This window comes from Microcaecilia unicolor, chromosome 10, assembly GCF_901765095.1.
Source record: "Microcaecilia unicolor chromosome 10, aMicUni1.1, whole genome shotgun sequence".
NCBI lineage: Eukaryota > Metazoa > Chordata > Amphibia > Gymnophiona > Siphonopidae > Microcaecilia > Microcaecilia unicolor.
The window spans coordinates 190,163,901-190,190,908 of NC_044040.1; the positions used below are offsets into that span (position 1 = coordinate 190,163,901).

At 46.4% G+C, this 27,008-nt stretch overlaps 1 protein-coding gene across 2 annotated transcripts in view; it reads right to left on the reverse strand.

Moving 5' to 3' along the window:
- SPTSSB (serine palmitoyltransferase small subunit B) overlaps positions 1–23,491 on the reverse strand; it is a 33,797-nt gene extending 10,306 nt beyond the window's left edge. For both annotated transcript variants that reach the window (XM_030216166.1, XM_030216167.1), the window contains exon 1: positions 23,383–23,491. The gene's annotated coding sequence lies outside the window, so the exon portion shown is untranslated. The remainder of the gene's footprint in view (positions 1–23,382) is intronic.
- Between the last annotated feature and the right edge of the window lie 3,517 nt (positions 23,492–27,008).

Below are 27,008 nucleotides of genomic sequence, written 5' to 3' on the forward strand. Positions count from 1 at the left end.
ACAAACAAAGGGCTGCTGTAGTCTACTGAGACTCAAGTTCTCCAACTGTGCCAGAAAGTGCCTACAAAATCCATTGAGAAGTTAGAGGCATTGTAAAACTGAGCTACTTCAAACAGAAGTGATAAGAAAACAGGAGAAGAAATTCAGAATGGAAGCATGCTTGTTTATTCTAAGTAGGGTTGGTTTCTGGACGGGTCTGACAGGACAAAATTATCAGTTAAGCCAGGGGCGCTCAATGTCAGTCTGTGAGTTCTGCAATCCAGTTGTGTTTTCACGATTTCCCCAATGAATATGCATAAGATCTATTTTATATTCATTGGGAAAATCCTGAAAACCTGACTGGGTTGTGGACATTAAGGACCAACATTAAGCACCCCCTGAGGTAAGGCAAATTAACCAGTCCAGAACTCGTAGGGTGTGGGGAGGAGGGGGGAAGAATAATCCATAAAGCCTGTTTAGAGACTCAGGGTATGCACCTTGTAGAACTTCAGAACTAGAGCGGGTTCAACAACAAATACATGGGATGACATTGTAATTAGCCAATGTGAACTGCAGATTCTTAAACCTAGATATTTCCAGGCCAGGGAGGTCCATTGTCTTCTGACATACATCTTGTCCCTCAAGGGGTTAAATTGAGCTTCTTAGCACTAAATTTCTCCTGTAGGAGGAAGTCTATACACCCTGACAAATAGATACCCATTCTCTCAATACAGGCTCCTTGCTGTAGCCTCCTTAACTAAGGCTCTCATTAGAGCCTGTTGACGTTAACAGCAGAAGCTGTATGTTCACTACCAATAGACTACAGCTTCAAGGCTTGATGTTGTCAAGTACAAGTCCAGTTTTTTCCCTGTATTCATAACGGCTTAAGTTGATGTGCAAATCACTTTAATTAGGGTGAGAACTTGATATTCAGGTTTTTTTGGTGTGTAGGTTTAAGAAGAAACATGAAAAAGCATTTAGACAATTCTTGACAACTCTAAATTGACAATGTTGATATCATTACATACTATTTTGAAATTATTGGGTAATCATATGACCTAATTATGAAAAAATGTTGATATTATTACATACTATTTTGAAATTGCTGGGTAATCATATGACCTAATTACTTTACACAATTAGAAATATTAGTTTAGGTCCAGATGTAGTGAATATTTATTCCATAGACAAAACTGGAAAAAAAAGCATATCTGTTCCCAGAGAGATGTAGAACCTTGTACAAGAATGGTATTTCAGTAGATACAGAATTCAATTGTGAAGTGCTGTGTACGACTGGTAGCGCTATAGAAATGATTTATAGTAGTAATACACAATTCAGACACTGCTTTTTCCACATTATTATACTCATTAAGGATATATTTTCATTTGTTTAGTCTCTATATCTTAATTCCCCAGTCCTCTCTTCCTCTCACAACTAATTTTCATTCCTATCTCCCCCTGTTATGTTCAATGCCAGGTACTCTTGTCTTTCCCTAGTCCTTTTTACCCCTCTTTCACACAATGCCAAGTTCTTCTCTTACCTGCCAGTTCAATCCTTGGTCCATTCCCTTGACAATTAGATTCCCACTCCATCCCTGCTCCATCCTACCAGCAGGAGGAAAGGGTACTTAACAGTGTTTTCTTCCTTGCATATGTAATAAAGGCCTTAGAAGTGTCATTTCTACAGCTCAAAGGAGGAAGGTTCTAGAACTCTTACTCCTAAGTAGAAGTGTGGACAGGATGAAGCAAGGTGAGGGGGGCTTGCTGTCAGTCCAGGGATAGAAGGTGTCACCTTGCACATTAGGAAGGAAATATAAAAAGTGCATTCAAGCCAGCACTTTAGACTCCTTAGAAGGAGTGAGGAGAGGAAGATGGGGGCAGCTGGCCCAAAGTGTCATGAAGCATTCTATCCCTTTTTTCCTTCCCTCAGTTCTCCACCCTCCCAAAAGCAAACTACTAGAAGATCATTTACATTTGAATCTCCCTCTGATGGTGCTTCTCTGTAGGTCATTAAACGTGTCATGCTGCTATGATGTCATCTTTTGCTGCCTCAGGGCCAACATTTTATGAAAAGATCTGCAAGATTTGTTTTCACAGCAGCAAATGTCGATTAAACATGTCTCCTGTTGCCAGCCAGTACAAATGCATGGTGGGAGGGGGTATAGTGAATGTGTAATCTCATGGTAGCCTGTTCATATTGGGAGGATAGAGAGGGTAGAGAACCGAGGGAAGGAGGGGCTTGGAAAGGACTAGCAAGGGTGAGAAGGGGTGGGGGAGTAAGAATGAGAGAAGGCAGGAAGAGCATTAGGAAGAGTGAAAGAGAATGGTATCTTCAGTGGGGGGAGGGCTAAAAAGGGGTAAAGCATGTCTGTAAGAAAGAGGAACATGATCCAGGAGACCAGGTATAAAGTATAGTGAGGAAGGATGCAAGTGGAAAGGATGGGGAGCGTAGGGTCTTGAATAGATTTAAGTATTGGAAAGATATACTACTTTAAGAGATTTCAGGATGGGATTGGACTTTTGTTTTTGAGTATATGCTCCAATTTCAGTTCTTCATTCATGAAGTGTTTATACCAACGCAATATTTATTTTTTTGTAGTTTGGACAGTTGTTTTTACACTATTCAGTTCTTTAAAGTTGAGAACAAGTGACATGTCAGTTTGCAACATTGTTGGAGTGTTGGTTTCATCAAGTGTTGATGTTGAATGTGATTATGCTACAACCAAAGTTACAAAACTACTCTTCCAAGATTATATCAAATATAACTACCTACATGAGGTTGACATTGTGGCAAAATGCCAACTGCTCTGTTTATGGTGTCCATACAAGGGGTGTAACCTGAACAGAATGGCAGGTGCAACTCCGGTCGCCTCGTTAGGCAGACTAGATGGGCTGTGAGAGTCTTTATCTATCGTCATTTACTATATTAGTAGGTTCCAATCCTTTCTATTGCCCTACCACTGAGAATTGTATATACACAGGACCCTATATACTAAAACATTTATCCCACAGCCCAAAGGAGGAGAAAGCATTTAGTACTGGGCTTCTTAAATAAATCCTGTAGACCTCAAACAGAGGGGGCAAGAGGGGAAAAATGGAGGGAGGAAGGAGAGAGGAACAATGTTTGAGGTGAGCAGGTGGCGAAGGGGAGAATGGAAGAGAAGAAATGAAGGACCGGAGGGGCTAGTAAGGGATTGAGCAAGTGCGTGAAGAGGACTGTGAAAGCTGAGGTGAAAGAGGTAGTGAAAAAAAGGCAACAAAAAGCTGGAAAGATGAAAAGAAGAAAATAGTTGGGCACTAGGAGGGATTAAATGCTAGGGAAGTTGCTGGGGTTGGGAGTCAGAGGAAGGAAGATGATGGTTTGGAAGAGGGTAAGGACAGAGTATGGCAATGGGGGGGGGGGGGAAACTAGGGAGTAAACTATAGAAGGACTAAACGATAGAAGGACTAAAATATAAAATCAACATATGCATCCAGCTTCTCCTACATAAGCACGCAACTATGGAATGCACTACCAAACGTCACAAAAACAATGCGCGACCTAACAAACTTCCGAAAATCACTAAAAACCAACTTGTTCAAAAAAAGCTTACCACAGCGATCCATCCTAAATACCAGACAACGAAATTTATACCAGAGTTGAACAAAACTGAACGCTCTATACTTGAATGCTTAGATACTTTGTCTCTAATGAACTTTACCAGAATTGATCAAATCCGAACTCTCTATACTTGAATGCTTAGATACTTTGTCTCTAATGAACTTTACCAGAATTGATCAAATCCGAACTCTCTATACTTGAATGCTTAGATACTTTGTCTCTAATGAACTTTTAACGCAATACCACCTTATTTCTCATTCCGGCAATGAACTCTCCATACCTGAATGCTTCATCTACTTTATCACTTATGAACTTTAGTGCAATACCACTTTGTATTTCTCATTCCGGAAATGGCGGAGTGGCCTAGTGGTTAGGGTGGTGGACTTTGGTCCTGGGGAACTGAGGAACTGAGTTCAATTCCCACTTCAGGCACAGGCAGCTCCTTCTGACTCTGGGCAAGTCACTTAACTCTCCATTGCCCCAGGTACAAATAAGTACCTGTATATAATATGGAAGCCGCATTGAGCCTGCCATGAGTGGGAAAGTGCGGGGTACAAATGTAACAAAAATAAAAATAAATAAATTACGGCATAATGTAAGCCACATTGAGCCTGCAAATAGGTGGGGAAAATGTGGGATACAAATGCAACAAATAAAGTTGAGAGAAATGGAAATAGAACTAACCTATAAATGTACTCACTCTGCTGCTCCCCAGTATCTCTCCACACTCGTCCTTCCCTACACCCCTTCCCGTGCACTCCGCTCCATGGATAAATCCTTCTTATCTGTTCCCTTCTCCACTACTGCCAACTCCAGACTTCGCGCCTTCTGTCTCGCTGCACCCTACGCCTGGAATAAACTTCCTGAGCCCCTACGTCTTGCCCCATCCTTGGCCACCTTTAAATCTAGACTGAAAGCCCACCTCTTTAACATTGCTTTTGACTCATAACCACTTGTAACCACTCGCCTCCACCTACCCTCCTCTCTTCCTTCCCGTTCACATTAATTGATTTGATTACTTTATTTATTTTTTGTCTATTAGATTGTAAGCTCTTTGAGCAGGGACTGTCTTTCTTCTATGTTTGTGCAGCGCTGCGTATGCCTTGTAGCGCTATAGAAGTGATAAATAGTAATAGTAGTAGTCTCTTGTAACCAGAGCTAATATTGTGATGTCATAATGCCTCAGGCCACCAATAAGAGCCAACCTCATCAGTGATGTCACAATGGCTTGATTGTCCTATACTTGGCTTACTTTTATTACATAGCTCTTTGAGCAGGGACTGTCTTTCTTCTATGTTTGTGCAGCGCTGCGTACGCCTTGTAGCACTATAGAAATGCTAAATAGTAGTAGTAGAACGTGATGCATAGGCAGCAGAATGGCACTGGGGCCCTAGCCCTACCAATATTAGCAGTTAGTTTGGGGACAGCAGAAGGAGTTTCTGTTCCTGCATTAACCCAATATCCTGGCACCATCATTGAGGAACATGGAGTGTTTATTACAGAATTGGGAGGGGCAGGTTTTATATTCTTTAATCATGGAACAGAATTACGACTTTACTACCACATAGAACAACTAGAGGATGGGACTTGACGTACTGCCTTGCCTTCCTGTGGTTACAGAGTAGTTTACATAGTACATTCAGGTACTTATTTTGTACCTGGGGCAATGGAGGATTAGTGACTTGCCAAGAGTCACAAGGAGTGGCAGTGGGAATCGAACCCAGTTCACCAGGATCAAAGCACACTGCATAATCACTAGGCTACTCCTCCATTCCTATATTAGTAATTGCAATTAGTTGAGTAATGCTGTAGGTTATAATAGCAATTATACTGGAGGGTACAAAAATGTTAATTTTTCAAATATGCAGATACGCCTATTTTATATCAACAATTGCTTCTGCATGCCAGGTACAGCATCAGTCCCAAAAATACAAAATAATTAGGTTGACCACAACATATCAATGTAAAGTTGCTATGCAACACTTATCTCAGTTCTTCAATCCCTACAGGGGATCTCTGCTTCATGAAAGACTTCTTCAGGGGAGAAATGAAGGCCGTTAGTCCATACTTGGATCCACTCCATCCACAGGGACGCCGAGGGGGGGGGGCAGGGGGGGACAAAATTCCCCGGGCCCGGCGCCAGGGTCAGGCCGCCGGCGCTGCAGTCTCCGGTCTCACCTGCCTGCCTCCTCAGCTCCGGGCCCCCTGCATTCGAAGCGGCAGTCACAGGTCGCGTCTCTTCGGGCTTTCCCTCTCTGTGTCCCGCCCTTGCGCAAACCGGAAGTTACATCAGACGAGGGAAAGCCCGAAGGGAGGCGACCTGTGACTGCCGCTTCGAATGCAGGGGGCCCGGAGCCGTGGAGGCAGGCAGGTGAGACCGGGGACTGCAGCGGCGGGCGGAGACGGGGCGGCTTTGCCCCCGGCCCGGCCTAGTCTCTCGGCGGCCCTGTTCATCCAAACAGCATCTGAACTATCAGTCGCCAAAGGCACCTCCGTGGGTGCAGCAGAAACTCCTGCTGCTCCTAGAGTCTCATCCCCCAGCGTACCTCAAGATGGCTCAAGGCCCTCACTGGAAACTTTGTCCGCAGCACTTCCGACAGCTTGCGGTTTCCCACTCGACACCACAGAGGAGTGTTAGAAATTGGGGGAGAAAGTGTTGTTTCATGCCCCAGTTAAAACATTCCTTTGTCTATCTTCATAAGTGGGCTCTGGACAAGAAATGATCAAGTTTCTGCTGTACAGGGGACGAAGTAGAGGCAGGACAGGGAACTGTTCTCGCTATCCCCTTCCTCTTTGTATTCGGCATCATGTCCCAAAGGTAAAAACTTCACCAGCAGCAAAACTGCACCACCACCACCACCACTCACAAGCCGGGAATCATGCTGCCATCTTGCCGCCTCCACAGGAGGCAGCATTTCTATGTGGCAGATGGACCCTACATCGTGTATCCCAGAATGCATCACATGGGGGTCAGGTGCTGTAATTTTCAAAGATTGTGGCACAGAAGCAGGAATGAGTGGGCATCACTCCTGCCCCTTCTTGAGGGTACTTGGGGAGAGGAGGCAATACCAATTTGGGGGAGAACTGGGGATTGACTAGACTGCAAGGCAATTTGGGGATAAAGGGCAGATTTCTATTTCTGGGGGGTGGTTGCAGAGGTGACCTTTCGGATGGTAGTGTTTATTAAAAACAAAAAACAAAACACAAACATAAAAAATAAAAAACAAGGTCTCTTCCTATCAATGCATGAGCCAAAAATCACTGCTCGCGCACCGACAGAAAGGGGACATTTTGGCAATGAACTGCAGATTACTGCTACAGTGCACTGTTTATTATTTCTGACAGTGCACATTGTTTAATGTGGCAGTAATTTGCATCCTTATTGATTACCACAGGAGACGCAAGCTTTCTGCAGAAAAATTAAGTGCATTAAAAGCCATGCACTCAGAAAATGCACAGCTTTCTACATTAACTCCTCAGAGCCCACAGTAAAAACAAAACAAAACAAAAACATAGTAACATAGTAGATGACGGCAGAGAAAGACCTGTACGGTCCATCCAGACTGCCCAACAAGATAAACTCATATGTGCTACTTTATATGCATACCTAACCTTGATTTGTATTTGCCATTTTCAGGGCACAGACCGTAGAAATCTGCCCAGCACTAGCCCCGACTCCCAACCACTAGCCCCACCTCCCAACCACCAGCGCAGCTACCCAATCTCTGCTAAGCTTCTGAGGATCCATTCCTTCATGTTTATCCTACGCATTTTTGAATTCTGTTACCGTTTTCATCTCCACCACCTCCTGCGAGAGGGAATTCCACGTATCCACCACCCTTTCTGTGAAAAAATACTTCCTGACATTACTAATCCTGAGTCTGGCCCCCTTCAACCTCAGTTCATGTCCTCTAGTTCTACCGCCTTCCCATCTCCGGAAAAAGGTTTTGTTTGCGGATTAATACCCGCAAAAAAAAACCCTTAGGATCTGTAATATACATCGGATAGCTGCATACATAAACTTAGCACTCAGTCCAATACAGGGCCGTAGCCAGACACCCAAGTTTGGGTGGGCCTGGACCCAAAGTGGGTGGGCAGAACTCCGCCTTGTCCTACAAGTGGTTTGGTTTCTCCCTCTCTCGCCTGCATGCCATATGGTCTTTCAAACATCCCCTCTCCCCCATATACCTTTTAAATAGCAGATTTTCACCGGCAGCAAACAGTTGTTGGGAGTTTTTGGCTGGTGGGGCTTGGGGTCCTTGCCAGCCACATTGTAGGTGTGCTGCTACTAGGTGGGCCTGAACCTAAAGTGGGTGGGTCTGGGCCCACCCCGGCCCACCCTTGGCTACACCACTGGTCCAATAGCACTCAGTCCAATACATGCAATTCTCTGTTATGCATATTTATTGTGCTTATTCTGGACACTAGCATAACTATAGCACCCCCCTCCTTCCAAACTACCTCAGTAGCTCCTAAAATCTTTACTTGAACTAGTGTAAGGATTTCAGACTAGCCACAATGAAAAGCCAAGAGAATTTCATGTACTCCTTAAGCTCTACCTGCATCTCCATCTCCGTTAGATGTACTCTAAAATACTGATTGGCTGAATGCACCCGAGGCCAGGCTTTGGAAGCCGCTATGTTTTTCTCTCAACACTTGCTAGAAGATGAATTTATAAAAAACATATTTTAAGTAACAGCAACTACAAAGCAGAGGAGTAGCTTAGTGGTTAGAGCGCTATTGCTCCTTGTGATCTTGGGCAACTCACAAACTTCATTGCCTCCGGTACAAAATTAGATTGTAAACCATGTGGGGACAGGGAATTACATAGTGAACCTGCATGTAATTCAGTTTCAATAAAATATTCTGTTTACAAATTTTGAAATGTATTCTTCAGAACATTTAGTGATAAGACACTGAAATCTTGAATTTTGTCTCTCAATGTTTTCTTTGAGTTGAGCCATTTTTGAACCTGCTCCAACCCTACTCACTGCTATGATGCCCACTGTGACATTTTATCTTCGTGTTCCTTCCTCTACATGTAGGTGGATGTTATGTAGCCTTGAACAAAGACAACTGTACACTGTCTTGGCAGAGGCGTAGCTAGGTTTTAAGGTCAGGGGGAGCAGACTTTTGTAAAGTAGGCACCAGCAACGATCACACAACTAACTAGCAGAAGTCAAATTGGAAACCACAGGAAACAGTATGAGTATGTGTCTACTTCCCTGGTAGTGGAGAAACGCATTGCACAATAGAAAAATTGCTATTATGTTTGTTATGGTTAGTTAGCTGATAGTCATCTAAGAATGCTACTCGGTAACACATTATGAATTGCCCAAACATTTTTCACTGAATTTTTCCTGAACTATGAAGCAAAGTATTTGCAGTCATTTACCATTCACACTCTTAACTTACAGCATCCTCACCCCACATTGGCTCTTTAGCACTTAGCTGCACTTCATACTCTGTCAACCAGGAGTGCTCGTGCTGCTAGTGTTGTCATGATCATGACTGAAGAGTGCAGTGCTGGTGCCACTGGCCCTTCCTCTGTGGTTCAGGAGAACCAACACTCCATTCTTCAGCCATGAGTCCGGTGACACCATTAGCAGGAATGCCCCTGTACTCTACCGAGGAACAGCTGTACCTGTAATACAAAGCCTACAAAAGTCACTCAAAATCTATATAATACTTGACCATAACACCACAGATTTACAGAAGTAACACAACAAAGACCTTATCTAGAAAAATGCAACACAGGAAATACTACAGTAGGAACTAGAACATCAATATGCCCATTAGAAAACTGGAACAAGTTGAATTCTTACAGATGCTTAAACAGAAACTAGGTGCAAACAGAGAAAACACTGAACACCCTTGCCAGGTACAGAATAAATTACCACAAAGTTAAAATATGAATATGTAGACTAAACTTAAAACCCAAGAAGCCACACTGCAACACTAGAGAAAGAGAAATCAAAACAGCACTCTGCAAAATATAAAGAAAGCAGTGTAAACTTACTGTAAAACTGACATTTTCCATTCAGTGAATTAAAAATAAAATGTTTTCTTTCTACCTTTGTTATTTGGTCATTTTGTTTTCTTTTTCCCCATCATGTTTGTCTCAGTCTCCAGTTTCTGGCTTTTCTTAACTTTCTTCACATGATCTCCAGTTCATCTGCCACTTCTTCTCTCCCTTCCTGCTTTCTTCACTTTCTCTCCTCTGAACTGATCTTTTCCTTTCAGCTTTCCATCATTTAGTTTTCTGCTTCTTAGACTTCATTCATTTTTACTACTTAGTCTTCAATCTTCCTTTTTATTTTTAACCACATCTGCCTACAGTTTTCATCTCCCTTACTCCAGCCCTCCCACTCTTCATCCTATTTCATAGGTTTTTTTTTGCTATCCCCTCTTCCATCATCGTCTCTTTCCTCTCTTCTGTACAGCACCCTTTTTCTATTTTTACTCCTCTGACCAGTATGTTCTCTTTCGTTTTCTCTTACCCCCCTCCGTCCAGGATGTCCTCTTTCCCTCACCTCTATCCAGCATCTCTCCCTCAGTAACTGTCTCTTCCCTGACATTCTACTCCCCCCTCGTATGCAGCATTCCTGCTTGTCCTTCTCTCCTTTCCATGTCAGCATTTTCCCTTTATCCCTACTCCTCCCATGTGCACCATACCCCTTCTTGGTCCTCATCCCTGTGTAATGTCCAGTACCCCCCTCTGTTTTTTTTATTCTAGCATCCTCCAAGATTCCCTCCCTCTTCCAAGCCAGCAATTACCCTCACTCAACCCCTTTAGAGGCCTATCCCCTTCCATCCAGCTGGATGGAGTGTTAGGGAGAGATGCTGGAGGGGGTGAGAGAAAACAAGAGAGAATACACTGGGCAGAGGAGTGAAAATAGAAAGAAGGTGCTGTACAGTAGGGAGGAAAGAGAAGGTGCTGGAAAAGGGGGGAGAGTTAGCAAAAAAAAAAAAACAACAACCCTGAAATAATAGGATGCCCCTCTCTCTCCCCATTCCATCTAGTGTCTGCCCCTAACCCTCTTCCACCTAGTGTGCGCCTCCTCTACTTTTTCCATCCAGCCTGCACTCTTTCCCCTTCCATCCAATGTCTGCCCCCTTTCTTCCTTCTCTCTCCCTATTTTCCAGAGTCTGTCCCTTCTCTTCCACCTTCCTTTCGCCGTCTGTCCCCTTTCTAACCCATTTCACTGACTCTTCCTTCCAGCACCTGCCCCTTCTCTCTGACCATTCTTTCTAGTATTTGTCCCCTCTACTCCTCCTTCCAACCAGCAACTGTCCCTTCCCACTCTCCATTCAGTAACTGTCTCTTCCAGATCTTTCTGACTCTTTCTTTCAGGATCCCATCCAGGCCCTCTCTTCCTCCTTCCAACCAACATGTGTCCCTTCCCACACTCCATTCATTAACTGTCTCTTCCAGATCTTTCTCCTCTCCTTCTTTCTGACTCTTTCTTTCAGGATCCCATCCAGGCCCTCTCTTCCTCCTTCCAACCAGCACCTGTCCCTTCCCACTCTCCATTCAGTAACTGTCTCTTCCAGAACTTTCTGACTCTTTCTTTCAGGATCCCATCCAGTCCCTCTCTTCCTCCTTCCAACCAGCACCTGCCCCTTCCCACTCTCCATTCAGTAACTGTCTCTTTCTTTCAGGATCCCATCCAGTCCCTCTCTTCCTCCTTCCAACCAGCACCTGTCCCTTCCCACTCTCCATTCAGTAACTGTCTCTTCCAGATCTTTCTGACTCTTTCTTTCAGGATCCCATCCAGCCCCTCTCTTCCTCCTTCCAACCAACATGTGTCCCTTCCCACTCTCCATTCAGTAACTGTCTCTTCCAGATCTTTCTGACTCTTTCTTTCAGGATCCCATCCAGCCCCTCTCTTCCTCCTTCCAACCAACATGTGTCCCTTCCCACTCTCCATTCAGTAACTGTCTCTTCCAGATCTTTCTCCTCTCCTTCTTTCTGACTCTTTCTTTCAGGATCTCATCCAGGCCCTCTCTTCCTCCTTCCAACCAACATGTCCCTTCCCACTCTCCATTCAGTAACTGTCTCTTCCAGATCTTTCTGACTCTTTCTTTCAGGATCCCATCCAGCCCCTCTCTTCCTCCTTCCAACCAACATGTGTCCCTTCCCACTCTCCATTCAGTAACTGTCTCTTCCAGATCTTTCTCCTCCCCTTCTTTCTGACTCTTTCTTTCAGGATCCCATCCAGCCCCTCTCTTCCTCCTTCCAACCAGCACGTGTCCCTTCCCTTTCTCACTCTGACCCTCCCATCCAGCTCCCTGCCGTCTTCCCCTTTCCTTCCAGCTAGATTGCAAATTGGCTTCACCCTCTCTTCTGCAGCGCTCTCCCATCTGTGGTCACTTTTACTTCCCATGCGTCTCCCTCCTGTGCCGGCGATTATCAGTCAGCCTGCCAGCATCGGGGCTTCTGCTGCTTCTCCTCCTCAGGCGCGCGTCCCACCTCTGCGCAAAACAGGAAGTTGCTTAGAGTAGGCGGGACGCGCGCCTGAGGAGGAGAAGCAGCAGAAGCCCCGACGCTGTCAGGCTAACTGATAATCGCCGGCGCAGGAGGGAGACGCATCGGGAAGTAAAAGTGACCGCGCCGACGGGAGAGCACCGGCAGAAGAAGAGGGAGCAGAAAAAAAAAAGATTTCTCGCGTTGAGGCGCATAGGCGCCACTTTTTAAAACCGCTGCTTAGGGGAGCGACCGCTCCCCCTGCGCCCCACCTGGCTACGCTTCTGTGTCTTGGGTGAATCTCTTCATAAAGGTGCCAGTTAATAAATCTCAATAAATCAGTTTACATGGCACTCAATCTCCCATCTATTGTACTGCAAGTGCAATCTTCTGACCAAGGGGTACACACATTGCTGTAGCTTCCTTTATGCATTACAACTACATCCCCGAAAAAGAAGTCATTGCAGCAGGGGCGTATCTGCGTGGGGCCACAGGGGCCTGGGCCCCCTCAGATTTAGCCCTGGCCCCCCTACTGCCGTCAACCCTCCCCTCCGTTGCTTACTTTTGCTGGCGGGGGACCCCAACCCCCGCCAGCCGAGATCCACTTCCTCCTCCGAGTCCTACCTTTAAAAATATTTCTTCAGCTGAAATCCAGTTTCGGAGTCTGACTGACGTCATAACATTCTGCGACGTCAGACTCCGAAACTGGATTTCAGCTGAAGAAATATTTTTAAAGGTAGGACTCGGAGGAGGAAGCGGATCTCGGCTGGCGGGGGTTGGGGTCCCCCACCAGCAAAAGTAAGCGACGGCGGGGAGGGAGGGTTGGCGGGGGGGGGGGGGGCTAAAATGTGCCCCCTCCCTCTGGCTCTGGCCCCCCCTACCGCCGGAGTCCAGATACGCCCCTGCATTGCAGACTAATGGCTGGAATCCTGTGTGACCAGGGTCTGGAATATAGATTTTGCAGTTTATCCCTGCCACTGCTGATCCCAAAAGCAGGAACCAGGTTGAGAATCTAACCCAGGTTTCCTATGGTCAGAAATTACCAGTTCCATTAGGTACACAGACATCTAAATTTTAATTTGTGAAGTCAGACTTGTTATGGATTTATGAAGGACACTTTAGAACTCTCTCTTGGCAAATATCAATAAACCTCTGTGTGGCCACCATTCTATCATGACATCAATGAAAGACATTTCCCAGATAGTAGAGTAACTGACTCATTGCTAGGGAGGCAAAACACCTTTGATCCAGAAAAAGATTTTGCAACATAGTTACATCAGCTATAAACCATTCTTATATGAGGAAATTTAGCAATATTTATTTTAACCCAACCCTAGTTAGAAAAATGTTTTTAAAAAGTAAAAAATTTCAAATAGAAGCCCACCTCGGCCTAGACACTGTATTAAACTTCTTCCAGATAAAAACTGACCACCATTCATTTTAAAGTGTAATAGAATATTATTTGCATAGTGAATACAAGATGAATGCAGCACTGTACAGAGGTATAGACCCCAGGAATCCCTAACTGGCACCAGTTAACATCAGTAGTAGCACCCAGTACGGAGTGGAGCGGAACGGGTAGAAGTCAATCGCTTGTTTACTCTCTCCAATTATACTAGGACTAGGGGGCATCCAATGAAGCTACTAAGTAGTAAATTTAAAATGAACCAGAGAAAATATATTTCTTCGCTCAATGTGTAATTAAACTCTGGCATTTGTTGCCATAGAATGTGGTAAAAGCAGTTAGCTTAGCTGGGTTTAAAGAAAGGTTTGGATAACTTCCTAAAAGAAAAAACTGCATGAGCCATTATTAAGATGGACTTGGGGAAAATCCAGTGCTTATTTCTAGGATAAGCAGCAGAAAGCCTGTTTTACTGTTCTGGGATCTTGCCAGATACTTGTGGCCTGCATTGGCCACTGTTAGAAACAGGATACTGGGATTGATGGACCTTTGATCTGTCCAAATATTTCAACACTCATGTTCCTATGGATGTTAATTGGTTTGTTAGGTTGCATGTGCATGCCAGAATTGTATGCACATTTGGGTGCCCAAATCTGAATGACCTATTATAGAATGTGTGCATCCAGATGCGTGTGCTATAATGCTGCACACCCAAACCAAAAGGGGGTGTGGCCATCGGAGAAGCAAAGGTGGGTTAAGGATGAGCTCGAAAGAGGCACACAGTGTTCTAGAATTCCAGGGATCCACATCATGATTTAAAACAGGTCTCAGTTGGCGTTAAAGTCCTCGCACCTGAAGATGGGGAAGGGAATTACCACTGGGCCTGGAGTGCCCTTTATAGAATAATGCCGAGGACTGATTTTTCCTGACACCTCTTTGATGACATCTATTGAATCCAGCCCATAATGGAGAGGACCTGCTCCATGAAGCTTACAGTCTAGTTGAAACTGATAATCAAGAGATAAACACACTAAGTTTTGAATTAAGGGAGTGGACAAGACTGAAACAGGGAGGGGAGGGGTGTTTAACAAGCAGCAATACAGAAGTTGCCACCGAGTTACAATGGGATAAGAATAGTCACCGGTAGAGCATTATGGTTGAAGAGAGGTAGTCAGATAATGTACAGAATACAAATAACTGGGGTTTAACCGAAGAAAGGAAGGGACCTGGTCTCTCCTAGGGTTGTTCAGTTAAAGTGGTTCCCAAACCTGGTCCTGGAGGCACCCTGGCCAGTCAGGTTTTCAGGGTATCCACAATGAATATTTACGAGAGGGATCTGCACGCTTTATTCAGGAGGAAGCTTAAGACTTATCTTTTCCAGAAGTTTGTTTTGTTTAAATAATTTAGAGTTATTGTTTGTAATTTTTTTTGCTGCTGTTAACTCCAGCGAAATTGCCCTGGCTTCTTAACAAGTGTTGTGAACTGCTTAGAACTTTGCAACTATAGCAGTATACAAAATATCACCATCATGTTATGTTAAACACCAGGGCTATTTAACAAGAAATTAAAAAAAAGAAAAAAAAAAAAACATTCGGGGGAGGAGGGGGTGTTGGATCAGGGGGAATGTGGGGCAGATGCACGAGAGTCTCCGGAAGCATCCACCTTTGTTGAAATCCTTAGTAAATGTTATAGCGAGCGAGTCCCAAAGGGCATTGCATGCAAATGAGCTGCTTGCAAACACAGAAAGCAGCTCTTTAAGGGGGGGGGGGAGAGGGGGTAAGCCAATCTGTAAGCTGCGCATGAACATAGCCAAATCGCTATGTGTGGCTGCTCTGCATTTGCTACCTACGGCTTTCATACACAAGCTGTGTGTATGAAAGCCGTAGATTTTTTTTTCCAAACTTTTTTTTGATGCAAAGCAGCCATAGCTGGGGCCACAGGGAAAGGGGCAATTTTTAATTTTTAAACATTTTTCCAGTGCAAAGTTAGCAGAGGGTGTGCAAGCGCTGCACACAGCCCCAAGTCCTACGTAGGGATAAGGTCCCTCATGGCCCTCTGCAAAGTCTGCAAGCAACCCTGAGGAGGCTCCCAAGACATGTTATCCCACTGCCTACACGAGGAATTGCCTGCTACAGCTGCTCCAGAACTCCCATAAAATTTCCCCTGTTAAAGGCAGGCGGGCCTTTGTGTATCACTTGGAATGCATGTTTTGAATACCAATCAGCTCATTAGCATTGTTTAGCATGTGATTTTCATTGGCTGCCACTGTAAACAGTAAAAACTCCGCGAACCCCTTTGTGCTTTGCCAGCTGAATACCGAGCTCGCGGAATCAGAGCTGGAACTGGTAAAAAAGCATGTTGCTGGCCTGGTATCTTGCCCTGTGTGATTAATGAGACCATTAATGATGCAACTGCTACAGAAGACAGCAGGCTAATCCTTCATCACCTTAGACCCGACAGTAAGTCTTGCTCCTTATCTGTACACTTCTCTGCACTATGGTAGAATAGCGAATAGTCTTATAACCGTTTTAATGTGCTTCACAAATCACAAGTCAGGAACCTTGGAATACAGTTAGATTCAACACTTACTCTGATTCCCCAAATCCAAGCAACCTTTAAGAGCTGCTTCTACTATTTGCGACAGCTACGCTGCCTCTCTCCTTACATTGAGAAGGTAAATCTTATCCCAGTTGTGCATGCCATGGTAACATCAAGACTGGATTACTGCAATGCACTATACAATGGTCTGACTACAAAGGGCCTGCACCAGCTCCAGTTGATTCAGAATGCAGCAGCAAGGCTCATAGAAGGTTGCAAGTGACGTGACCACATCACACCATTTTTGCAAAATCTTCATTGGCTACCAGTACAATAGAGGGCTAAATTTAAAACTCTGTCTCTGATCTTCAAGGCCCCGAAAGGAAATGGCCCCAAGTATCTGAAGAATAAGATGATCCTCCACACACCGCCAAGGACACTAAGGTCCTCCCAAGGACTTTCACTAACTACACCCTCCCCAAAAGACATTACACGATGTGATACCCGCAAACGAGCCTTCTCCAGAGTAGCCCCCACACTCTGGAATGCATTGCTTGAAAGGCTCCGCTTAACATAAGACTATCTCTACTTCAGGAAGCAGGTGAAAGCTTGGCTCTTCAACCAAGCCTTTAATGGAAGAAGTAACTAACTTGTTAGTCTCACTCACACACACAAGGATTGACTCGGGCTGCACATAGTGCAGCGGGACATGTTTATCCACGCCTACCCTACCTGAGATAATATTTAACCATCTCTCTGACCTCACGTGCAACTTTCTTCAAATCAATCATCTTACTTTCTAATTCTTCCTACTTTCTTACTCACCTATATGTTACAACTTTGCCTTACCCTTCACTACCAATTATAATGTTCTATTACATATTGTGTAATCATTGCAAGTAATATACCATGCCATACTTTGTATTGTTGTTTGAATATTTTTACTGCTCTAATTACCTCCTGGCTCATGTTTGATCTATTCTTACTGTACACCGCCTTGAGTGAATTCCTTCAAAAAGGCGGTAAATAAATCCTAATAAATTATAATATTTACTGTACACATTTAGCTTCTGCTCTGCATCATGTGGCCAGTAATGTGCGCAATTCTCTTGCACCTTTGCCCATGGTAGTTTTCTACATCATTCCCTTAGATCATAAGACCCTCCACAGACAGAGAATAGTCTCTCATGTACCTGTTTGTAATTTACCTTAAGCTACTGAAAAGGTGCGAGCAGTGGCATAGGAAGGGGGGGCGGTCCGCCCCGGGTGCACGCCGCTGGGGGGTGTCGGCGCCTCGCTGGTTCCTTGCTCTCTCTGCCCCGGAGAGAACAGGGAACCAGCGAGGCGCCGACACCCCCCAGCGGCGTGCACTCGCCGGATTGGCTCTCCCGCCCGCCCCTCACCGCCTTCCAGGTATGTTCTCGGGAGGGGGCTGCGCTCCAGAGGGGGGAGGGTGCGCCGCGCTGCACCCGGGGGGGGGGGGGTGCGCAGCGGTGACCCGCCCTGGGTGTCAGCTGCCCTCGCGACGCCACTGGGTGCGAGCTAAATCCAAATACAGAGACTCTAGATACAACTATTGCTACATTAACTATAGAACATCTCTTACCAGCCAGCAGTTTGTGGAAACAACCTATTTGCCTTTCAGTTTAAAATTACAGGCAGTTAAGACCCCTGCCCTATCCTAGGCTTGCTAGGCAGGAATGAAGAAAAACCAGCTTGAAGATGTCTATTCAGAAAAATCAAAACCTGACATTCCTGCCTGACAATTCCTCACAAATCAGGTTAATCTGAACAGCCTAAAGGCTTGAAGGTTCAGGCCCAGCTTGGGAAAAAGGCTTCTGGGCTTTGATGTTTACCTCAGAGCTTAGATTTCAGCTTCATAATTGCTTGAACACACCCCTGCTCCCCCCCCCCCCCCATATTGGATTAAAATTCCATAACAATGTCCCGGACCTAGAGCAACTGCAAAGGAGAGAAGCAGGGTGATTAAACAGGCAGGACTGGTGGCAAATGTGATTTTTTGGGGGGGTAGGGTGGGGGGTGCTGCTCAAGCATCATTTTGCTTTTAGATATAGTAGTTCTCTATTCTGTCGAAGATACATTTGAATATATGGAAAATATCCTTTGAAAACCTGGGTGCAACTTTCTTCTAGAGCAGTCCTGAGAACACACCCAGCCAGGGCCGCCGAGAGGGGGGGGGGGGGGGCAGGGGGGACAAAATTCCCAGGGCCCAGCGCCGCAGTCCTACCTGCCCTCCATTGTCGACCATCTGCCACCGGGCCGGGCCCCCTGCATTGAAATCACAGCGCCTCTCACCTCTGTGTGAAAGCGCTGTAGGCAGCAGCAGATCGCCTCCCTTCGGGCCTCCTTCCCTCCCTGTGTCCCGCCCTCGTCTGACATAACTTTCGCGAGGGCAGGACACAGGGAGGGAAGGAGGCCCGAAGGGAGGCGATCTGCTGCTGCTGCCTGCAGTGCTTTCACACTGAGATGAGAGGCGCTGTGATTTCAATGCAGGGGGCCCGGCCTGGTGGCGGACGGAGGGGGTGAGCAGCAGCAGCGACGGGGAGTGGCCTTGCCCCAGGCCCAGTCTCTCGGCGGCCCTGCACCCAGCCACAGTTTCAGAATATCCACAATGAATATACATGAGATCTCTCTCTGGGTTAAAAAAAAAAAAAAAAAAAAAAGGTTTGGACAAGGTCCTGAAGGAAAAGTCCACAGCCTGCTATTGAGATGGACAGAGGGGAAGCCACTGCTTGCCCTGGGATTGGTAGCGTGGAATGGTGCTACTAATTAGACCTGGATTAGACACTGCTGGAAGCAGGATACTGGGCTGGATGGACCATTGGTTTGACCCAGTATGGCTGTTCTTATGTTTCATGAAGGCAAGGTATGCAAGTCTCTCGCGTGTATATTTGTTGGGGATATTCTCAGTGAAAGTTTTAGGCAGACTGGGGCCCAGGGCAGAAATCAAGGAGGAGGCCCCAATTAAGGAGGGGGATATCTCCCCACCCACCACAGCTGCCGCGTATGAAACAACTTGAAATGACTTCTTCACAGACAGGCCTTCACCAGATACAGAACAAGGGATCAGAAATTAGAAAAATAAAAAGGAAATCTGAACGCCAAAATTGAAACATGGCAAGTACTGCAACACTGAAGAAATAAAAACAGCAATGCACCTCCTTTTCGTATTGAACATAATTGGTAGCATTACTATGGGGGGGCCTGTGTCCCTCCCATTTTGGGCTCAGACCCACCAACATTAGCCATCACCCTTGCTGTGGCTGGCAGGGATCACTAAGCTGTGCCAGCTGAAGACCACCTGCTCTGGTCTGGCAGCCAGAGCTCTCCAAGCTCTGCAGCTGGTGGCTGTGTCCTCAAGCTGCTGCCGCCGAAGCCATTGCTGGACCCCTCATGCATGCAGAAAAGCCAAGCATTCATGGGCATAGGTCAGCAGTGGCGGCAGCAGCTTGGAAGAGTTCTGGCTATCGGAGCAGCAAAGGAAGAGGAAGTCTTCACCTGGAGAGCAGGGGTGTAGCTAGCATGGGCCCCCACAGATTTAGCCCTGGCCCCCTCTACTTTCAACCCCCCCAACCGCTGACCCTCCCCCGCCACTCTCGATCCTCCCTCCCACCGCCGCCGCTGACTTTGCTGGCAGGGGTCCCTAACCCCCGCCAGCCGAAGTCTTCTTCAGCGCTGGTCTCCGTTGCCTTCGCTGATCTGTTTCTGTGAGTCCTGACTCCTGATGTCCTGTGAAGGCGCCGGAGACCGGCGCCGAAGACGACTTCGGCTGGCGGGGGTTGGGGACCCTCGCCAGCAAAGGTACCTGGCGGTGGCAGCAACAACAAAGGGTCGGCGGCTGGGGAAGGTGGGCTAAACTGTGCCCCTTAACCTCGGGCTCTGGACCCCCCCTCCCATCAAGGTCTGACTACACCACTGGTGGAGAGACCTGAAGATCACTACCAGCTCAGGAATTTATATTTTGCATTCAGGCAGAGGCGGGGGGGGGGGGGGGGGGGGGGGGAGGAGGCAGGGAGAGAAATTGGTTACTTCCTGTTCCGGGGTAGAGCGAGCAGGGAACCAGCGAGGCGCTGACACCCCCCCAGCGGCGTGCTCTCAGCGGATTGGCCCGCCCACCTGCCCCTCATCGCCTTCCAGGTATGTTCTCGCGGGCGGGGGGGGGGGGTGTTGCGCTACGGAGGGGAGAGGGTGCGTTGCGCTGCACCCGGGGGGGGGGGGGGTGCGCAGCGGCGACCCGCCCCCCGGGTGTCAGCTGCCCTCGCGACGCCACTGCCACATGGTTCTGCCATTTCCACTATTTCCCTTCCCTCCCTCCACTGTTGGAGCCGAGTCCAATTTCCTCTCCCTATCCCTCCCCCACCATGGCCTAACACCTCCCCGTCTTTCTCTCCTCACCCCTATCATCTTCCTGTCCCGTCTCTGTACCCTCCTGGCCCCACATGGTCAATCATCTTTCTTCCTCCACCTTTTAAGGCACTGCCTATCCAACTGGAACAGCTTTAGACTTTTTACAGTTGGAGCAAACATAGGCAGTCCATTATTTCTAATAATCTTTTTGCTATTGGTTTGGGTGAACTACTTTGGTAGCAGTCTCCACATATACTGGATTCAGCCCATAGAATGCCATTATATGGGCTGAATCCAATATATGTTAACTGGTTCACCCAAAACAATAGCAAACGCTATTGAAAACAATAGTATAAAGGATTATGGGCTAGATAGGCTCACCCCGTCTGTTTTACTAGCCTCCTTGCCCTGAGCCCAACTTCTCTCAGACTCTCTCCCTCCAGCCACCCAGTAGGCCAGCATCTCCCCTCAACCCTCTTCCAGTGGTGTAGCAAGGTGGGGCGCCAGGGGAGCGGCCGCTCTCTCAAACGGAGTTTTGCCGGCGCCTATTTTTTTTGTCATGTTGCACTGAAAAATGTGCGCTGGCGCAAGTCTGCTCTCGCTCCCCCTGCGCCGTCAACCTGGCTCCGCTTCTGCCCTCTTCCCCCAAGCCTACCTTTAATTTGTTTCAAAACTTGCCGGGCGGAGGCAGCAATTCATAGGCCAGACATCTCTCTCTGCTGCACAGCCCACCCCAGCGGAAACAGGAAGTTACCTCAGACAGTGCGGGCCACCACAGTAGAGAGAGAACGTGGGGCTGGCGCCAGGGCAGTGCCTGCGAATCGCAGCCACCGCCCGGCAAGTTTTGAAACAAATTAAAAGGAAGCACTCAGGGGAAGAGAGTTGAGGGAGGGAAGGAAGAGAGACCAGTCTGTGGGGGGGGGGGGGGGGGGGGGGGGGGGGGGGGGGAATTGGCGGCGACGAATACAAGGGAAGGGAAAGATGCTAGAGGAGTGGGGCAGAGTTCCTCACTATAGGCCTGCCCCCGTCAGTGGGAGACTTTCCCACTTTGGCAGGAGTGCCCAAGGACTGGGTTGAGAACCCTTGTTCTAGAACCATATTACCCATCAGCCATGCTCAAATATCCTCAGGAGCTTAGTCAAGATCGGGAGGCAGGGCAGACTTATACGGTCTGTGCCCTGAAAAGGACAGGTACAAATCAAAGTAAGGTATACACAAAATTAGCACATATGAGTTATCTTGTTGGGCAGACTGGATGGACTGTGCAGGTCTTTTTCTGCCGTCATCTACTATGTTACTATGTAAATATCTATTTAAAACTAACAGCTAGGAAAAAAGTGGGTGATTTTTACTCCGGTAAAAATGGCCTTAGTGCAGAAGAAAAACCCACATTAAGTGCACCCAAAGGCCACTTTTTGCTGTAACTTAATAAAAAGGCATATGAGCTCAGGCATATAAAAGTTTAGGCTGTCAGTGTGAGTCCGGTGAACTAGAGGCATCTGGTTCTTTCACAGAGCAAAATGGTTTACATATAAACAAAGTTAATTAAAAGAAATGTTTCAGAATAGCAATAGCTCAGAGGGCATTTAGTGACAAGTGATGCGTTCTTTTAAAAATTACTCCTCTCATCTTGCTACTTGAAAAGTAGGGTGGGACATCCTCATCACCACCCTAAACAACTCCGAAGCAAGGCACAGAGAGGTGTAACCTGTTACCTGCATGGAGCAGCTGGTACAGCCTTAGCCATCTTACTGGACAAGGTTATCTGCCATCATTTTACTATGTTACCAACCATAAGGAGGACTTGCATTTTACAATCCGATTGCCAAATCATTTTCCTTAACAGAATTAAGGTGTCTTAGAATGCATTATCTACTTGTTTAAAGAGATTAAGAGGAGTATTTTCAAAGCACTTATGGGTTACTATGGGGCTCATTTTCAAAGCACTTAGACTTACAAAGTTCCATAGGTTATTATGTTAACTTTGTAAGTCTAAATGCTTTGAAAATGATCCCCAAAGTCTTCGATTGTGTTAGGTTGACCATCAATGGTTTATTATTTAGTTCTTATTTGTACTGCTCTTAATTAATATTTTGATAAAGGGTATTGTAAACCTTGCCTGTTTTATTTATTGTAAGCCTCATTGAACTTGATTATGTTCGGGCTAATGTGGGGTAGATATGTCAAAATAAATAAACTATGCTGTAGACTGGCAAGTAGAGTGCAATTTGGAATTACTTAAAATATAAAAAAAGTCATTGCAGACACAGGTTAAGATCAAAGTGCAAACTATACCAGTTACAGGCATGCTCACTTCTTAAGTATTCCCTAAAATTTCATCTTAAAAAAAAAGATTCCCTACTTAGAGCAGCAAACAAATCCCATACAAACCACACACAGCTGGAGAATGCATGCAGTAGTTAAATTCTTTGCAGACTCACCTAATCGCCCATGTGGCTGAAAGCATTTATACACCAATCGAGTTTCATTTATTAGAGAAGGGTGAAGTTGCAGCTAATGCAGTTCTAGTTCTAAAACAAAGGACCATCCTTCCCCCCCCCCCCCCCCCCACTTTAAGAATTTAGGAGGGAAAAAAAAGCTTTGAAAAGTTGTTTACATACAGAAATGCTTTAGAATTTTAATCTTCCACTGGTGTTAGGCAAAAATGTAAAGTTTTGAAATCAACTGCTTCACAAATATTGCAATATGTCACGCTATGTATTCTTAAAGCAACGTGAAAAAGTCTAAGGTCTTTAAATAACATTTAAAAAAAAATATTCTCTTTAGCCCTAATTTATCTGTCACCTTCCAGAGGAGATGGAGCCTGCAAATAGGTGAGAAAATGTGGGCTACAAATGCAACAAATAAAATAAATAAATAACCCCCCACTGAAGCGCTGATGTTCCCCACATTGACATAGAATACAAGAAAACACTTTCTGCATTAATTATTCAGCTAATAACCTCCCCCAGCTTCTCTCGTTATAAACGTGTAAGAAAAGACACGTAACGTGCCTAGAAAACTCACCGCAGTCTCTTACGCTAACCCTGAACGGGTTCCCTGCAGACTTGGCTCAGGCTGGCTTCCCCTCCCTGGTTACGCGCAGAAGACCTGTGTAAAAGTGAGCTTGGCTCTAGGGTGGCCACCTACTTCTTTGCCCCACCCTCTTTCCTGTCGTTGAGAGCTCAAGATAGTCAAGCTGGTTCCAATGATGAATGATTAACAAAAAAAGGAAACAGAGGAGCTAAAAAAAATGCACTGGCCATTCTGTTTTCCTTCTTGCACATCGCCCCCAGCAACTCTTTACAATGGGAGCTGCTGGAGATAGTGTAGGAATGTGGTGGTACCCTTTGGATTACCTGCAGCTCACTTGCTCCGTCGGCTGAAGGCACAGGCAACCGCAGTCGGAGCCTTTCTCGCCACTACCGTACTGCAGCAAAAGCCAGAGAGAGGACAGGGTCAGAGAAAGGTGGGGAGGTGTGAGCGGGGGATCTATGGATTAGAAGCGTTCCTCCAGGTTTAGAAGTAAGCTAAGAGGTAATAGTGATCTGGGTGTTTTATAGCTACCTCACTGTACAGAGGTACAGCCTGAAAATACTGGTTTATGGGTTGTTGTTATTTTTTTTTTCTGGAGATGAGGTTGCACTTGGGTCTGTGCCAAGGTACAGAACAGCATTTTGCAAAATGACAGAGTAAAACTGATTATTATATAGAATAATAATGCATTTCTTACTTACTAGGCAGAACTCTGCCAGAATTATTATTAGGCACGTTTTGCCCAGGCTCCATCCGTCTGTGCTGTGCACACACACGTATACATAGACACAGGCGTGCTTCAGCCCTAAAGATACACAATTTTCGATGTCTTTTCACACCCTGCCTTCCAGACATGGATTCCTTTGCAGATGGAGGAAGGGGGGAACAGACTATTTTGTCACACAACTGTGGGGCAAAGCTGTAAGTGGGCACCTCCACTTAGGTGCCCTAATGCCCAGAAGCATAGCCAGGTTGTGATGGCAGGGGGAGTGGAGAGGCACGTGCACGCACTGCATAGGTGCGACGGACTGCCTGAAAAATAGGTGCCATCACCGTCCGAAGTCTGGGGGAGCAGTCGCTTCCCTGGTACCCCACCTACTTAGGCCATGTGCTGAGTGTCTAATATCTGGGTTCCAGATTCCATTCTAGAATACTAGAAGAACCCAGTATTGGCATGCCTCATAATTTTGCACCTGCGGTTATACCAGCTATAGACCTGGCATAAGTGCAGGCATCTAAATGCACCAGGGATGCATGTGATTTACAGAATACTGTATGTTACATGCTTAGGGGGGAGCCCCCATCCACGTCTGTGCTCCCTTGCATGTATGCACTATGCCACTTCTGTTTGCTGTTACAGAATAGCTCTTAGACAGCCTGCTGGCACTTTTGCAGGCGAGTGTGCATTTTTGTGCATAAGGCATGAGCCAGGTGACGCACTGAAGGGCCAATGATCAGAAGCAAATGCAGGTGCTAGAGACAATTAGTGCCATACTAGCACCTGTGTTTGCTATCGTCCCATGATCAGAGCCCCCGAGTGCGTGAAACGCGCTCGTGGGCTCCGAACGCAACTAGCATGCAAATAGATGCAAAACAGGGCTCAGTGCAAGTAGCAAGCATATGCATGCTCAATGTATTCCTCCAATGATCAGCGAGCCAAACATTGGCGCTCTGTCTGCATCAAACCCTACACCAGCTCGGAGCTGGCGTTAGGTTTTACAGGCCATTGGGGAGGAATGGTGAGCCCTGTCCAGCATGCATTTGTATGCTAGCAGGCCACCCATTCCCCCCAATGCAGCCCACCCCGCAGGAGCAGGAACCCTGACCCCCCAGTGACATGAGTGCTGGAGGTCCGGTGGGTCTCCAGCCCTCCTAATCCCCCTAGCATCGCCCCAAGTAAACCCTGGCAGCCCAGTAGGCCGTGAATCAAGCACCCCCGACCTGGTGGTCTAGCGGCCCTCTTCCCCACCTCCATACATTTGTTGGGAGGTAGACTCCCTCCTCTTCCAGCAGCTCTGCCTTGAAAATGGTGGAAGAGGAGGGAGTCTATGGGGGTGGGCGGGGTGAATTCCTTTGCATGGCCCGGTAGGGCCTGGTGTGGCAGTGCCCTTTCTGGTGTGCTTGCTCCGGTTGTGGCTTGCCCGGTAGGGGGTGCTCCTTGGGATTCCTCATGCCTATGGGGCACATAAAGGAGGTCACGGTGCTTGCGGGATGATTGGTTTCTGCCTCCTGCTTTCTTGGGAGTGGGGGGGGGGGGGCTGATCTGGCGCCGTCTCTGGAGTTGAGCACAATGTTGAGTCTTCACACACCTTTCTCCATCGACACAGGTTTGGACTTGCCACCCTTTGACATAGGCGATTTAGAATAATTACCCCCCCCCCCCCCATCAGACAGACAGGGAGTGACATGGAGAATTGTGCTAGGACCAATACTGTCCTGGCTTACAGATGATTTGTGGTTGGGACAGTACGTGGGATGATCAAGTCAGCAGATGACACAACATTGGTCAAAGCTGTTAAGTCACAATTAGATTGAGTGACACTACATGAAGACTTTTGCACAATAGCGTTATGGCCATTATAATAGCAGACGAATTAATGTGGACAAGTGTAGGGAGATGTGCTTTTGAAAGAATAATTCCAGTGGCAGCAATGTAATGGTACCATAGATTCCATTAGGAGTCTTTGAAGAGTTCTAATTAGGACTCCTTGAGATCCGCATTGGTACATGTCCTTTCTAACTTATAAAGGATGCGGTAATTGAAGAAGACATGAGGTGTGTAAATCTGCAGGTAAAATAAGCATGACAAATAGCTGGTGAAAAGAAATTTCAACACGCACAAAGCATGGTGCATACAGAAGAATAACAAGTTCCAGCAATCAGTGTTACTGTAGGATACACATCAGGAGTTGGAGAAGATCCAGGTGTCACCATGGTGAACACCATGAAATCTGGCAAATTGGGTGTCATGTAAGACAATAGGCGATCAGTGGGTTTAGGTATTATTAGGAAAAGAAAAGAGAATAAAACAAAATATCATAATGTCTCGGTTTCACTCAATTGGACAACCTCATGGCAGGTGGGATGTGCAGGGCATCCTTAAAGGGCAGGTCCTGAGGCTCCAATCCCACGGCAGCTGGGCCGAGTGGGGGGTTTGAAAGGAGTGCAGAGGGGGAGATCATGTCTGGGTTGACCTTTCCTGGATCATGGACAATTACGTAACTCCAGGATTAGATAGTAACATACTTAGTAGACGATGGCAGATAAAGACCTGTACGGTTCATCCAGTCTACCCAACAAGATAAACTCATTGTATGAGCTACTTTTTACGTATACATTGACCGTGATTTGTCCTTGCCATTTTCAGGGCACAGACCATAGAACAGTGGATTCACATTCACTTCTCTGTGAACAGGCTTACAGTATTATGTCTTTCAGGTGTGGTTCTGGTTAATGCATCTAAAAAACAAACAAAAAACACAAGTACCACAGCAGCTTGTCTTAGAAGGGCTTGAGCAATTTTCAGACAGGAGATCATGACCAGGTGGACACTATGCTAGGGCCTAGGCAGATACACCCTTGAGGAAGTTGATAGTAGATTCCCAGCCACTCCTTCT